Source organism: Moschus berezovskii, chromosome X (assembly GCF_049115385.1).
Source record: "Moschus berezovskii isolate FMDL1 chromosome X, NW_MosBer_1.0, whole genome shotgun sequence".
Lineage (NCBI taxonomy): Eukaryota > Metazoa > Chordata > Mammalia > Artiodactyla > Moschidae > Moschus > Moschus berezovskii.
This window is the reverse complement of record NC_142488.1, coordinates 141,241,274-141,256,094: the sequence shown is the minus strand read 5'-3', so window position 1 is coordinate 141,256,094 and position 14,821 is coordinate 141,241,274. Positions and strand designations below refer to the sequence as shown.

The window sequence follows — 14,821 nt, the reverse complement described above, 5'->3', positions numbered from 1 at the left end:
TATATTTCATTAGGGGACATTTTCCCTACTTAGTCGAATGACGCGTTCTATTTGAATTTGCTTTACCATGACAAGGTCCTCTATGAAAAGCAGCGGTGCCAGAGGCACTGAATTCATAACCATTTCAGAGTCAGTCTAACATTTTTATAGCTTCTGATTATCACATCTCAGAAGGGAAGCTAGAATGACCCCCATAACTCCTAGGCAAACACTCTAGCAGGTGTTAACAGCATGGGTGTGACAGCCAGACAGACATGGGACATGCCACACACCACGTGTGTGACCTTAGATAGGTTACCTGATCTGTATGCCTCAGTTTCCTCACTTTAAAATAACAGAAACTGCTTTATACAAGTCATCTGAAGATGAAATAACAAATATAAAGCATGTTGCATAGTTCCTGACACAAAGTATATTCTCTACAATCAACCTGTTAGTGTCTTATCCTGATATTTCTAACTTTTCTAAAAGCCTGTATTAACTGTTCAATATTGTTTTTTTGAATCAAGAGTAATTCATCTTTGCCATGGTTGTAGGTGTTTCTCCCTGAACCTATCTTTCTTACTCATGAGGATAATACCTCTTGCCCTCTAATCTCAATGTATTCTAGAAACTGAATATACAAAAGTTACTAAATAAAATTTTAATCTGAGATTGATTATACTGAATTAAGCTTGTCATGAATGCTGTCGATAAACAAAGGCATGTCAGATTCATCATATCATGACTCAGGTCCTGTTCCCAAACCTCCTCTGATGAATTCATTTTAATCATATAGTGACTCAGCATCTTCATGTGATAATGGTTCATGGGTTTTAATTTGCCAAATGTTGCTTCTAGATTATTTGCAGAAATGTCTGCTGAGCTCTTTCTTAGGAAAGTCATGACCTAGCTACAGGATAAGATGTTGGTTATTATTTTATTGCAACTTCAGCTAAATCATGTTTATTCCCAACTTGGATCATCTACTCATACAGCAATGATTAAATTAGCAGCAGTATGGTGCAGCTGGCAGGGTGTGGACTTCTGGGGTTTGAACACTGAACAGTCATTTACTAGCTGGATTGAATTTTCATCACTTTACCTTTCTGAACCGACATCTGAGAAATGGAAATAAAACAATTACTTTTTAAATGAGATGGTCTTAAAAAGCAGAGCACAGTTCTCGAAGTGAGAATAATTTTACAATGGAACAAAACAGCATCTACTTACAGTTCACAGATGCCAGCTTGACTGGGAATGAGAGGCACAAACAAGCTGCAGTAAGAGTCTGACACCGGTCTGGCACGCCTCTTCTCCTTCAAACTCCCAGTACGAGTAGCTACACTCACCAGACGAAAACGGCTAGAAAACATAAGTGTCCTGAAAGTATAAATGCTGGCCCACTGTTGGAAGCAAAAAAGGTGAGGATCAAGCAAAAAAGGTGAGGATCAGTTTTCTAAAGCATATTATTTAGAGAGTCACAAACCAAGTAATAAATTGAAAGGCCTACTAATTACTAGGGAGAAGCTAGGGATAGGACCATAATGAAGTCCATTCATGCTCACAATCACACTGAATGAAAAGGGACTTACTGACCAAGCTATTTTTATTATTTGAAACTTCAGTCAGCACATTCACATGGAGTTTACAACTCTTCTGCTTCAGGGACAGGTGAAATCAATAGCAATCCCAGGGAAGTATAAGCAATTTCTTTCTGTTTTCTTTAGTGTCCCAAAGCAGTACATTTCATTACTTAAATGGTACACAATATAAAACTATGCCACGTTTCAGATAGGTGGTTCTCAACAAGGGGCAACTGTTCCCCTCCCTAAGGACATTTAACAACGTCTGGTGACATTCTGAGTTGCCAAAACTAGGTGTTACTGGCATTGGAGACTGGAAGAAAGGGATGCTACTAAACATCCTATCATGTACAAGACAGCCCCCCGCCCCCACAACTAACAATTATCTGGCAGAAACTACCAACACTACCAAGGCTGGGATCAAGAAGTGGAGACGTTTCCTAAAAATACTAATATAAAATGTTTTGCAAACCAGAAACCTGAACCTCACAAGCAAGCTGATAATTATAATCCTCAAAGGCAGTTCGGAGAAGGCAATGGCAACCCACTCCAGTACTCTTGCCTGGAAAATCCCATGGACGGAGGAGCCTACTATAGGCTGTAGTCCATGGGGTCGTGACGAGTCAGACACTGAGCGACTTCACTTTCACGCATTGTAGAAGGAAATGGCAACCCACTCCAGTGTTCTTGCCTGGAGAATCCCAGGGACGGCGGAGCCTGTTGGCTGCCATCTATGGGGTCGCACAGAGTCGGACACGACTGAAGCGACTTAGCAGCAGCAGCAGCAGCAAAGGCAGTTAACCGCTTTTCTAAATAAGAGCATCAGGTGCTAGGTATGACCAACTAAGATGATACCCACATCCCCATCTGTACCACTTTCCCACAGCAGGACTTGGGTATGCCTTTCTGCAACTTACTTTGTTCTCTGACCCTCAATATGTATAACCTAGAGAAGAAAAGAGCTTCCCAGTGACCCAGCACCTGTGTGGTAGAGCTAAATAAAGAATCCAGGCTGCTAAACTTCTAATTCTTCAATTCCCTGGACTCAACAAAGAAAAGAGATATTCGCCATCTATTTTAGTGTCTGTGCTAAGTCACTTCAGTCGTGTCTGACTCTTTACGACCCCATGGACTGCAGACCGCCAAGCTCATCTGTCCATGAGATTCTCCAGGCAAGAATATTGGAGTGGGCTGCCATTTCCTTCTCCAATTTTAGTGTCTAGTTAACATCAATTTTCTATTTAAACAGTTTATTTTCATAGATCCTATTTCTAGCTGTTCATGATTCCTTACACAATTAAACCGGCATACACCTTCTATTCATATAGTCAGTTTCTGATAAGTATTCTAAGGATAGCAAGACAAATCACACATTTAGAGCAACTAAAGATGTCCACTGATCTTTTTTAAAAAATGTGAGCATCATTCTGAGTAGAGAAGAGATGGGGTAAGGGAAAGACTCTTACAGGTTGTAGTTAATGAATCAGCAAGTACCAAAAGGTGTAAGAAATAACAAAAGATGACCTACCACTCTCACTTATAAGAGAACACAAATATTTACCAGCAAAAACAATTTCCATCTAGATTACAATATAATCTAGAAAATCAAACACATTTTGGTCAGGCAGCTTAAGAGCTTCAGGATTCTGTGCCCTGAGAACACAAAATACTAACCTGATGACAGAATTCCCATGTCCAGCAAGAGCTGCCAGACCCCTATTGGCATAGATCTACATTGGATGAAAGGACAGAAGCCAGTCTACCAGTTCTGATCCAACTCAGCTTCTAGACAAAAGCAAAGCCATTCACAGTAAGACATGGTTGGCACCATTTGTCAAAAAAAGAAAAAGAAATTTAATACCATCCCTTTCATGTGCCTTTTAGACAAGCAACTCAAGAATAAACGACATGCACTTCTTATTCATGTTTCAGATTTCAGCTCAAATATCACTTTCTTACAGAAGCTTATCCTTTTATACTTTTTCTTTACGTCACCTAACATTTAACAATTACACATCTTTCCAAATGAATAATACCTGTTTTCTTCCTTTGAGAATAATTTTCAGGAGAACAGGGATTATGTATATGTAACTGATGAATAAACCTCAACATTAGAACAGTCCAGGCACACAGCAAGTTCTCTGAATACATTCAGTTCAGTTCAGGTAAGTCACTCAGTCTTGTCCGACTCTTTGCGACCCCATGAACTGCAGCACGCCAGGGCTCCCTGTCAATCACCAACTCCCGGAGTTTACCCGAATTCATGTCCATCGAGCCAGTGATGCCATCTAACCGTGTCATGCTCTGTTGTCCCCTTCTCCTCCTGCCTTCAATCTTTCCCAACAGCAGGGTCTCTTCAAATGAGTCAGCTCTTCACATCAGGTGGCCACAGTATTGGAGTTTCACCTTCAACATCAGTGCTTCCACTGAACACCCAGGACTGATCTCATTTAGGATGGACTGGTTGGATCTCCTTGCAGTGCAAGGGGCTCTCAAGAGTCTTCTTCAACACCACAGATTCTTCGGCGCTCAGCTTTCTTTACAGTCCAACTCACATCCATACATGACTACTGGAAAAACCATAGCCTTGACTAGACGGACAAAGTAAGGTCTCTGCTTTATAATATCCTGTCTGGGTTGGTCATAACTTTCCTTCCAAGGAGTAAGCGTCTTTTCATTTCATGGCTGCAATAACCATCTGCACTGATTTTGGAGCCCAGAAAAATAAAGTCTGCCACTGTTTTCACTGTTTCCCCATCTATTTGCCATAAAGTGATGGGAACAGATGCCATGATCTTAGTTTTCTGAATGTAGAGCTTTAAGCCAACTTTTTCACTCTAATCTTTCACTTTCATCAAGAGGCTCTTTAGTTCTTCACTTTCTGCCATAAGGGTGGTGTCATCTGCATATCTGAGGTTATTGATATTTATCCCAGCAATCTTGGTTCCAGCTTGTGTTTCATCCAGCCGAGCATTTCTCATGATGTACTCTGCATATAAGTAAGCAGGGTGACAATACACAGCCTTGACATACTCCTTTTCCTATTTGGAACCAGTCTGTTGTTCCATGCCCAGTTCTAACTGTTGCTTCCTGACCTGCATACAGGATTCTCAAGAGGCAGGTCAGGTGGTCGGGGATTCCCATCTCTTTCAGAATTTTCCACAGTTTATTGTGATCCACACAGTCAAAGGCTTTGGCATAGTCGATGAAGCAGAAATAGTTGTTTTTCTGGAACTCTCTTGCTTTTTCAACGATCCAGCATATGTTGGAAATTTGATCTTTGGTTCCTCTGCCTTTTCTAAAACCAGCTTGAACATCTGGAAGTTCACAGTTCACGTATTACTGAAGCCTGGCTTGGAGAATTTTGAGCATTAATTTACTAGCGTGTGAGATGAGTGCAACTGTGCGGTAGTTTGAGCATTCTTTGGCATTGCCTTTCTTTGGGATTGGAATGAAAACGGACCTTTTCCAGTCCTGTGGCCACTGCTGAGTTTTCCAAATTTGCTGGCACTTTGAGTGCAGCGCTTTCAAAGCATCATCTTTTAGGATTTGAAATAGCTCAACTGGAATTCCATCACCTCCACTAGCTTTGTGCGTAGTGATACTTCCTAAGGCCCACTTGACTTCTCATTCCAGGATGTCTGGCTCTAGGTGAGTGATCACACCATCATGATTATCTGGATCATGAAGATCTTTTTTATATAGTTCTTCTGTGTATTCTTGCCACCTCTTCTTAATATCTTCTGCTTCTGTTAGGTCCATACCATTTCTGTCCTTTATTGAGCCCATCTTTGCATGAAATGTTCCCTTGGAATCTCTGATTTTCTTCAAGAGATCTCTTGTCTTTCCTATTCTGTTTTTTTCCTCTATTTCTTTGCACTGATCACTGAGGAAGGTTTTCTTATCTCTCCTTGCTATTCTTTGGAACTCTGCATCCAGTTGCTTATATCTTTCCTTTTCTCCTTTGCTTTTCACTTCTCCTCTTTTCACAGCTATTTGTAAGGCCTCCTCAGACAGCGATTTTGCTTTTTGCATTTCTTTTTCTTGGGGATGGTCTTGATCCCTGTCACCTGTATAATGTCACAAACCTCCTTCCATAGTTCATCAGGCACTCTTGTCTATCACATCTAGTCCCTTAAATCAATTTCTCACTTCCACTGTATAATCATAAGGGATTTGATTTAAGTCATACCTGAATGGTCTAGTGGGTTTCCTCACTTTCTTCAATTTAAGTCTGAATTTGGCAATAAGGAGTTGATGATCTGAGCCACATTCAGCTCCTGGTCTTGTTTTTGCTTACTGTATAGAGCTTCTCCATGTTTGGCTGCAAAGCATATAATCAGTCTGATTTTGGTGTTGACCAAACCGGGGTTGCCTTCATGGCAGGCAGATTCTTTACCAGCTGAGCTACCAGGGAAGCTTCTTTATACATACATTTGAATAAGCAAAGGAATAAATTTAGCAGTCCTTTACTGAAATGTTTCTTCCTTGATAAGACAAGTGGTGATTAACTTTGGTGCAACCATTTACACATTTTTATCTCATCTCTTTGAGAACAAAATAATTCCAAGATTAGACCAAGTTATACCACAGTGAGGGGTATAATGTTTTGTTTTCTACTCTTCAAACAGAGATTAAGCCTAATATTTGTCTCAAAAAAATAAATTTGACTGTTATTATAGTCTGAGCAATCCACCAAGCAGCCTGCATCATAAACCCACAAACCTGGATGACAGATTCTGCTAACCACCTGAAGAAATACTTTCTGTAATCCATCTTAAAATACACAGCTGAATTCAAAGAATGCCCTAATCTGGGTATTACACACAGTATTTTTATGCCTACCTTTCCATCTGTATCAGCCTCAGATGAAAAACCAAATGAAGAAAACTTTCTGAAATAAGGTTCTTCAATTTGCAGAAATTTCATTGAAACCCACTCCCACATGAAAAAAAGTCACACCAAAATGTTTTTTTTAACACTTGTATCATGTAAATGACTATCTTTCTCTTATATTTTTTATTTAAGGACCAAAAGATGCCAACATTTGTTTGTATTTTTAGAACAGAAAAGACTGCCTATCTTTTATGACTGGAATAATCACAAATACCTAGAAATCACCCAGTAGCCAACAAAATGAAGAAATGTCAGGAGATGTTTTATTTTCATGGATAATGGAAAAATAAGGTAGTAAACATTTCTGTTGAGATATCTGAACAACTATTCTAGCTTTAGTTAAAAGTTTAGTTTCTTGGGTAAAGATTTAAAAGATACTCTGAGGTCATTAAGGCAATTCTAAGTTGTACCAACTATACAATTCCAGTTGCAGGTTAGCAGTAAGACAAAAAAGAGATTAAGAGTCAAATAAATGGATTTTTTTTAAAAACAACACAAGAAAACAGATTGCAACAAAACAGGCAATTAGGCCAAACAGTCAATACTGACTTCTAACTCTACGGGACAACCTTCATTAGTGAATGCTCAAAGTGTTAATTCCTCAACACCTCCACCTATTAGCCAGCATCTTTGGGTTTGTAAAGCACTTTTATCATCTTCATCCTCATTCTCAGAGCAATACATATGGCTTCCCTGCCTGTTCTGTGTCTGACACCACCTGGAACGTGGCAGGATACAACAAAACATTTATTAAACAGACTAAACTTTCAAAATGCAAATGGTGACTAGACAGATGCACTGGCGTGTTTCTTCACAGGTGATCAGGAAGACGTTTCTCAGAACAGGGCTTCCCATGTTTGTGTTGAGTGGGACTCACCTGGGTGACCTTGTTAACATGAAGATTCTGGTACAGCCTCAGAGCCCTCACTTCTAATGGGCTGCCAGGTGAGGTCAGTGACCCAGCCCTACCTTCTCAGTGGGAAAGACTCGCTCTGTCTTGGGGGTGAGGAGGAGAGGGTGGTGGGCAGGGCTGAGTCGATTTCCTAAAACACGGTGAAGCCATGAGTGCTGTCATGTGTAGTTATTACTTAGTAATCATGCTCCTGCTCTCCAAGTAAGCTACTGTTTCAGTTGTGCACGCTTTTTCTACCCCCACTTGCAATTTATCATATTGTGTTTCGAATCCCTTTCAACAATCCATTTGCACCGGGCAAAACATCACTGGGATAAAGATAAACGCTATCACTAATACCACCAATTCACCCACTCAATGGACATGAGTTTGAGCAAACCCTGGGAGACAGTGAAGGACAGGGAAGGCTGATGTGCTGCCGTCAACAGGGCCACAAAGAGTCAGACAAGACTTGGCAACTGAACAACAATACCACCAAAGCAAAGAAAATGAGGTGAGTGGCCACTGCTGTTAACCAACAACCTCCTTGACTCGTGGACCAGGTCAGCAACAATCCACTTAAAATCCCTGAACCTACAGGACCGAGAGGAGGGTGGTGGAGAAATCAGAGATGCCTGGAAGGGAGGAGTGTGAACACCCACAGCAGTTCTTACTCCCCACGTTATCTTCAGTCTTGTACTGAATGTAGAAGCTGTTCTCAGGACATGGGGATCTCACCAGTGCTGCGATGCTAGACAGGAACATTATGATATGGAGGTGATGGCTCCAAGGCCAATGTGACTGCCACAGCCAAACACGAATTTTACTAATCTCTCAAGTTGAATACTTGGTTTTTCTTGGCCTCCTTCCATCTCCGGTTACAGTTTAAGTAATCAGTTCATAGCAGTACAGACAGACCCTCATCTCACGCAACGGGACAGTGGTACTTAGATAATTACATGAAAGCTCAAAAAAGTAGTATGATTTTTCATATAGTACCAAATGAATGGAAAACATATCAAAACTGTGAATGTAATTCTCATGTGATACTCAATTTACTACCAGACAAATGAAAATGACCCAGCCTAGGCTATCACGTTGGCACTTTGTCTCTCAACCCAGAGCATTAATCAGTCCTTAGACTATAAACCCACGCTGTTGCCACATTCTACTCCCGATAAACCCAAAGTATGCTCTTGCTTGGATGGATGGTTCTTTTCCATGAATCTGACTAATGGACATCTTCCAATTCTTTTTTAGTCTATATCAATAAGCAAGAAAACTGATAGCAAAGACCAGTCCAACACACAGCCTTATATAGGATTAAAAAAGAATCCTATGAGTCTGCTCACAAGTAGGTCCAAAGACTGACACAGGCAGACCTCGTTTCATTGTACTTTCTTTTACTGTACTTTGCAGACATTATGTTTACTAACTGAAGGTTTGTGGCAAGTTGAATGTAGCAAGTCTACCAGTGCCATTTTTCCAATAGCACTTGCTCACTTTGTTTCTCTGTTTTTGGTACTTCTCACAACATTTCAAACCCTCCACTAACAAAAAGATGATGACTTGCTGAAGACTCAGATGATGGCTAGCAAGTTTTAGCAATAAAGAATTTTTAGTATTAAGGGATGTGTATTATTTTTACATATTTTCTCCAACTGTGGTGTTGGAGAAGGCTTTTGAGAGTCCCTTCGGTTGCAAGGAGATCTAACCAGTCCATCCTAAAGGAAATCAGTCCTGAATATTCATTGGAAGGACTGATGTTGAAGCTGAAACTCCAACACTTTGGCCACCTGATGCAAAGAACTGACTCATTTGAAAAGACCCTGATGCTGGGAAAGACTGAAGGTGGGAGGAGAAGGGAATGACAGAGGATGAGATGGTTGGATGGCATCACCAACTCAGTGGGCATGAGTTTGAGTAAACTCCGGGAGTTGGCAATGGACAGGGAGGCCTGGTGTGCTGTAGTCCATGGGGTCGCAAAGAGTCGGACACGACAGAGTGACTGAACTGAACTGCACTGATATTGTTTTTAGACATAATGCAATTGCACACTTGACAGACTACAGTGCAATAACTGTTACATGTACTGGGAAACGCAATAATCCATGTGACCCACTTTATTGTGCTACTCATTGCACTGGGGTGGTCTGGAACCAAACCCACAGTATCTCTGAGGTATGCTTGTACAGGCAGTTTTAGCTGTTAAGGAAAAAACAAATTAGACTTGTCTAAAGTTGATACCATCATCTATTAAAGAACAAAAAAGAGAGAGAGAGGTTCTACGTGATTAATGCAACTATCATCACAGCCCCTATCCCAGCCTGTTGCAACTACTTGACCCGGGCCCTAAGCTAGTGGCTTTCAGACTTAGGGGCTTCAGTTCCTTATGGGAGGATGTGGGTAGAGGTGATCTCGGAACTTTTTAGAGAGATTCGCAATTCCATGTACACAAAAGCATTGTTTCTCGACAGAATAAATCATGTCTAACCTATGTGGAAGGCATCAAAACCTACATAAATACTAGTAAGATTAATTAGACACGGGATTTTAAAGTGTTAATTCATTGTAGTTCTCTCATCTCCATTACGGACTTGTTCAGTGGTGCCTAAGATTACAGATCCTGCCAAGTTTTTGATTAGAAACAAGTTGTCAGCCTGAGACAGTGACTGATGTGGTTGGGACATGAAGACATCATCTGATCCCCTAGATCTTCCTGTAGGGAGAAGTCACATGAAAGTGAAAGTGCAAGCCACTCAGTTGTGTCTGACTCTTTGTGACCCCATGGACTATACAATCCATGGAATTCTGCAGGCCAGAATACTAGAGTAGGTAGCCTTTCCCTTCTCCAGGGGATCTTCCCAATCCAGGGATCAAACCCAGGTCTCCTGCATTGCAGGTAGACTCTTTACCAGCTGAGCCACAAGACGTATGTATAATAATTAAAAATTCATCCAGCTGTACCCTTAGATTAGTGCATTTTACTGTGTGTAAACTATGCCTCCGGAGAAGGCAATGGCAAGCCACTCCAGTACTCTTGCCTAGAAAATCCCATGGATGGAGGAGCCTGGTGGGCTGAAGTCCATGGGGTCGCTAAGGGTCGGATGCGACTGAGCGACTTCACTTTCACTTTCACACATTGGAGAAGGAAATGGCAACCCACTCCAGTGTTCTTGCCTGGAGAATCTCAGGGACGGGAGAGCCTTGTGGGCTTCCGTCTATGGGGTCACACAGAGTCGGACACGACTGAAGTGACTTAGCAGTAGCAGCAGCAAACTATGCCTCAACAGAAAAGGGCGGGTCTTCTTACTCAAATAGGTTAGGAAGCACTATCCCTCCAAATCCAGGCCATGATGAAAATTTTCCCATCTTTGGCAAATGGAAAAAAAGAAAATACCATAAGGAGATGGTGATAAAGCTATGTTTAGTTAACTCAAATAAATATCTTTATCCTGAGAATCTTTCCTACTTTTTTTGGCATCATTTGTTCTGAATATTCTTTCCTATATTTCATGGTATTGTAATCTCACTTCTGTAAGAACAAACAATGACAATAAATCATAGTGTTTTTTTGTTTATTTTTGTAGCTTTAGTATTGTTTGCTGTGATTGAATACCTTTACTTGGAAAAATATTCATAAAAAGCTGGTCATTCACTTTTGTTATTTCTTTAAATGACTCCATGAAATGAAGACGTGTGCCCTGAACTTTCTCCGTGACCATCTTCTTGGTCCAGATGTACTTTAAGCTGACCATACGCCCATCCGTTGACTCTAACACCTCCACCCTTATTCACCTGCCAAGGCAGAGAAGTGCCACCCCTATGCCCACCTGGCCCTCCCCACCCCCACCCCTGCAGCTCCTGAAGGGGCAGCTCACTCGTACCTGGAGAGTCAGAGAAGTGGCCCTCTCCCCCAGGGAGCTCCAAAGGGTCCTCACAGAGTTCTGATAGAGGGGACCTGTATTTACAGAAGGCCCAATGCAGCACACACCCAATAAAGACATTATAAAACATCACGTCTTGGAGGAAGCAGAGCGGAGACTCTCAGGAGCCCACACACACCTGCAGCTGAGCATTCCTTGCCTGATCTTCAGACCAGGAGTCCAGTTGTCCACCACTCGGCTCCTTAAATTACGAGAGAAGTCACCGCCAGTCTCCCAAGCAGACACTTCAAACCCCACACCCCTCCTATTCCTGGTAATAGCCCAGCTCTCTGTGATCAAGGTTATGACTTTTAACACGTTTTCAGGTTTCTTTTTTGTTGTTCCTCAAGGAGAATTTCTGACTAGGTGGTTGGAAACTGGTACCTATAAAACCCCTTGACGTTCGCTCTGTCCTTTATCAGGTCAGCTGCCTGAACGATGATAATATCCCACAACGCCCTTCCTGGACAAGAAGAATTCTCTCCGTAAATCTACATAGAAAAGACAGAGACTCACTGAGAACACAGAACAATGTGACAATTTGTGAGCTGCCGACGACACACTACATAGAAAAATTACGGCCAAGTCCCTAAGTTTAAAACACTTATATCTTAGCATATGTAGCTAAGATAATAGCTATGTAACTACCTATTCTATTTATTTATGTGTTATTGGACCACTTAAGCTATTAAGTTATAGTAACTACTTTCCAAATGCTAAACTGCTTTAACTGTAAATAATTTCCTTTTACACAAAATTTCCAGGCAAAATATCTGTTTGTTTTTTTTTTTTTTACATACGATGTTTCTATCAATACAGTAAACTGAAGAACATTTTTATACGAATTCGGCCATACTGATAATTATACATGTCAACGTCTAGGAAGATTGGAAAATAAAATTTTTCCTATCTGGTGAGCATCTCGCACCATGATACAATTTGATAGCAGGTTGCTGTCTGCTTTGCTTTTAAGCTTCACTCAACTGCAGAGTTCACAGTTAGTTCCAAGCATCCTGGGTTCACCTACTTCATGATTCCATCGAGCAGATAAAAATTTCATATAGCTTCTTTTTTTTAATTTTCTGATTTGCCCATATGCATCTCTCATTCTTGGAGGATGAAGGAGGGTGTCCCTTAGATCTGTAGAGGCCTATGTCCCAATTTGTAAACTACCTCCTTTCTCTGTATTTGGAAACTTCATCCACAGGGCAATGTTGCCTCACAAAGGAAATGAAATGAACTCTCTTCCTAAGTAAAGGCTCATAAAAATGAAGATATATTGAGGGTGCATGCTTACATCTGTTTGCTTGTTTCTTGCTGAACTCTTTTTGCAGCCACAAAGTTTTGACAGAATATTTTTATCTTTTCCCAATATTGACTATAACTTAATCCTGAATTCTTCAACCCCATCCTTATACTTCCTTAATTTTTATACTATCACCTCCTGAACACAACCTAGTGAGAAGATGAGAAGGACAGGAAATGATTTTATTTTTAACATGCTGCTGCTGCTGCTGCTAAGTCACTTCAGTCGTGTCCGACTCTGTGTGACCCCACAGACAGAAGCCCAGCAGGCTCCCCCATCCCTGGGATTCTCCAGGCAAGAACACTGGAGTGGGTTGCCATTTCCTTCTCCAATGTGTGAAAGTGAAAAGTGAAGTCACTCAGTCGTGTCCGACCCTTAGCGACCCCACGGACTGCAGCCTACCAGGCTCCTCCATCCATGGGATTCTCTAGGCAATAGTACTGGAGTGGCTTGCCATTGCCTTCTCCGTTAACATGCTAAACCCATGAAAAAAATAAAGTCAGACAACAGAAGGTACTATTGTAAAAGAAGTGTGAGTCAGCTGACACTTGACTGGTCCTGACAGTGTTCATTCACTCAGCCATTCAAAAACACTGAGCAGCAATCAGCCCCATTCTAGATGCTGGGCTACAGTAGCGAACAAGACCAAAGGTTCTGTCCTCCAAAGCTCACAGTCTCCTGTCTTCATAAAATATGCAACCCGGTCAGCAGATTTTTTTTTTCTTTTAGTCAGCTGATTTTTTAACAACACAATGAAGGGAGCCCCACCTTCTTTCAGTGAGCATCTGCGGATATTCTACTACTAGATACCTATGAATAATCCCCCTTTTCACAAAGTTTGCAGAGTAAAACATCCCCTATTTTTTAAATACAGCATTTCTATCATTCAACAAATTGAAAATACTTCTATTATATACAAACTCTGCCATATTCATAACGAGTTCATGCAAAGGACTTGGAAAATGGGGGAACTTTTCTCCCCTTATATAGTGAACATCTTTCTCCATGATAACAGTTATCAAAGCATTCCAAACACCTTCGGCCATGTCATTCCACATGAAGGAGACGGCATGGTTATGAGCAAAGGGCAGATTCCTAACTAGCAAGCACTACGCCAGGATTTGAGAACTATCGTTTCAGAAATGCTGTAAGGCAGAAAAGAATCATACTTGGGAAGGAGTATGTTCAAGGTGTGGATTGGAAATTCTTCTTGATAGAGTCTATTTGGAAGGAAAGAAAAGGGAAAAATTAGAACCAAACAGTTTTTTGGTACCACTGTACCATTAAGAACACAGTACACGCAACCGTAGCAAGTCCAGCAATTGTCCGAACCAAAAAATGTCAATGGCCACCGAGGATTAACATCCTTATTCTCATTCGAGGTAAATATCTGATCAACATTCACTCCAACGGGACAGGATTTTCTACCAGAATGGCTTCCACAGCTTTAAAAACTGCAACAGGACAACGGACATTTGTGTCTGTGTCACTTTATTCTCAATGTGATTTTGATTCCACTTTTCCTTTCCCTTCATTGTCACCTTTCACCGATCTAATTCCAGCTCTCATCCCTGCACCCATGGACTGCTGTTTCAGCCTCTCAATGGATTTCCCCAGGCTCCAGTCACACCCCCTCAGGCCATCCTGCAAACCTCAAGTGAATAAAAGTCCCTGTGTAGCCTCTTCAACTGAGGGTGGGTCTCTCCTTGCTTATAGGAGTCAATGAAAAACCCCTGCTTGCCCTTCTGGGCCCATCAGAGTCGGCCTCCAGAAGATTTCTAGTATTCTCCCTCTACCTCCCCACGTGGCTTCTGTGATTCAACATGAAATTCACTTATCAGAACACATACCTGCCTCTGCTCATACCCTTCTCCACATCAGAAAGCCCTTCACCTTCCTTGACACGGCCCTGCACCCCAGTGAAGCCCAGGTCTGTACAGTCACCTGCTGGGTGAGGCTCCGTCCTCCTCCACTGGGGTGGTCGCTCTTTGGAGCTCCTCGTTTCTGGCTATTTCCGGGGCAGCTCCTGGGTGCTCTGCCTCACTGGCTGTCCTTCCACATGTGCATTTGCCCACCTAATCCATCAGCTCCTTGAGGGAGAGCTGGCAGCTTACCCGGCTTTGCTTTCACAGGCTCTAGCACACAGCTGTGCACAACAATGTTGAATTTTTCTACTCATCTATTACAGATTATTTATATCTCTGTATCAGCTGAGTATTTGCTGGATGATTTGAAT

General features: G+C 41.6%; 1 long non-coding RNA gene across 4 annotated transcripts in view; it reads right to left on the bottom strand.

The window, feature by feature from the left end:
* Nucleotides 1-14,821, bottom strand: part of LOC148773485 (uncharacterized) — a 94,940-nt gene that overhangs the window by 37,517 nt on the left and 42,602 nt on the right. Inside the window, exon 2 of one of the 4 annotated variants that reach the window (XR_016036855.1) lies at nt 1,213-1,385. This is a non-coding gene — a long non-coding RNA (uncharacterized LOC148773485). Of the gene's footprint in view, nt 1-1,212; nt 2,204-14,821 lie in introns of those variants that run through there. The other 3 variants (XR_016036856.1, XR_016036857.1, XR_016036854.1) reach the window with 3 other exon arrangements.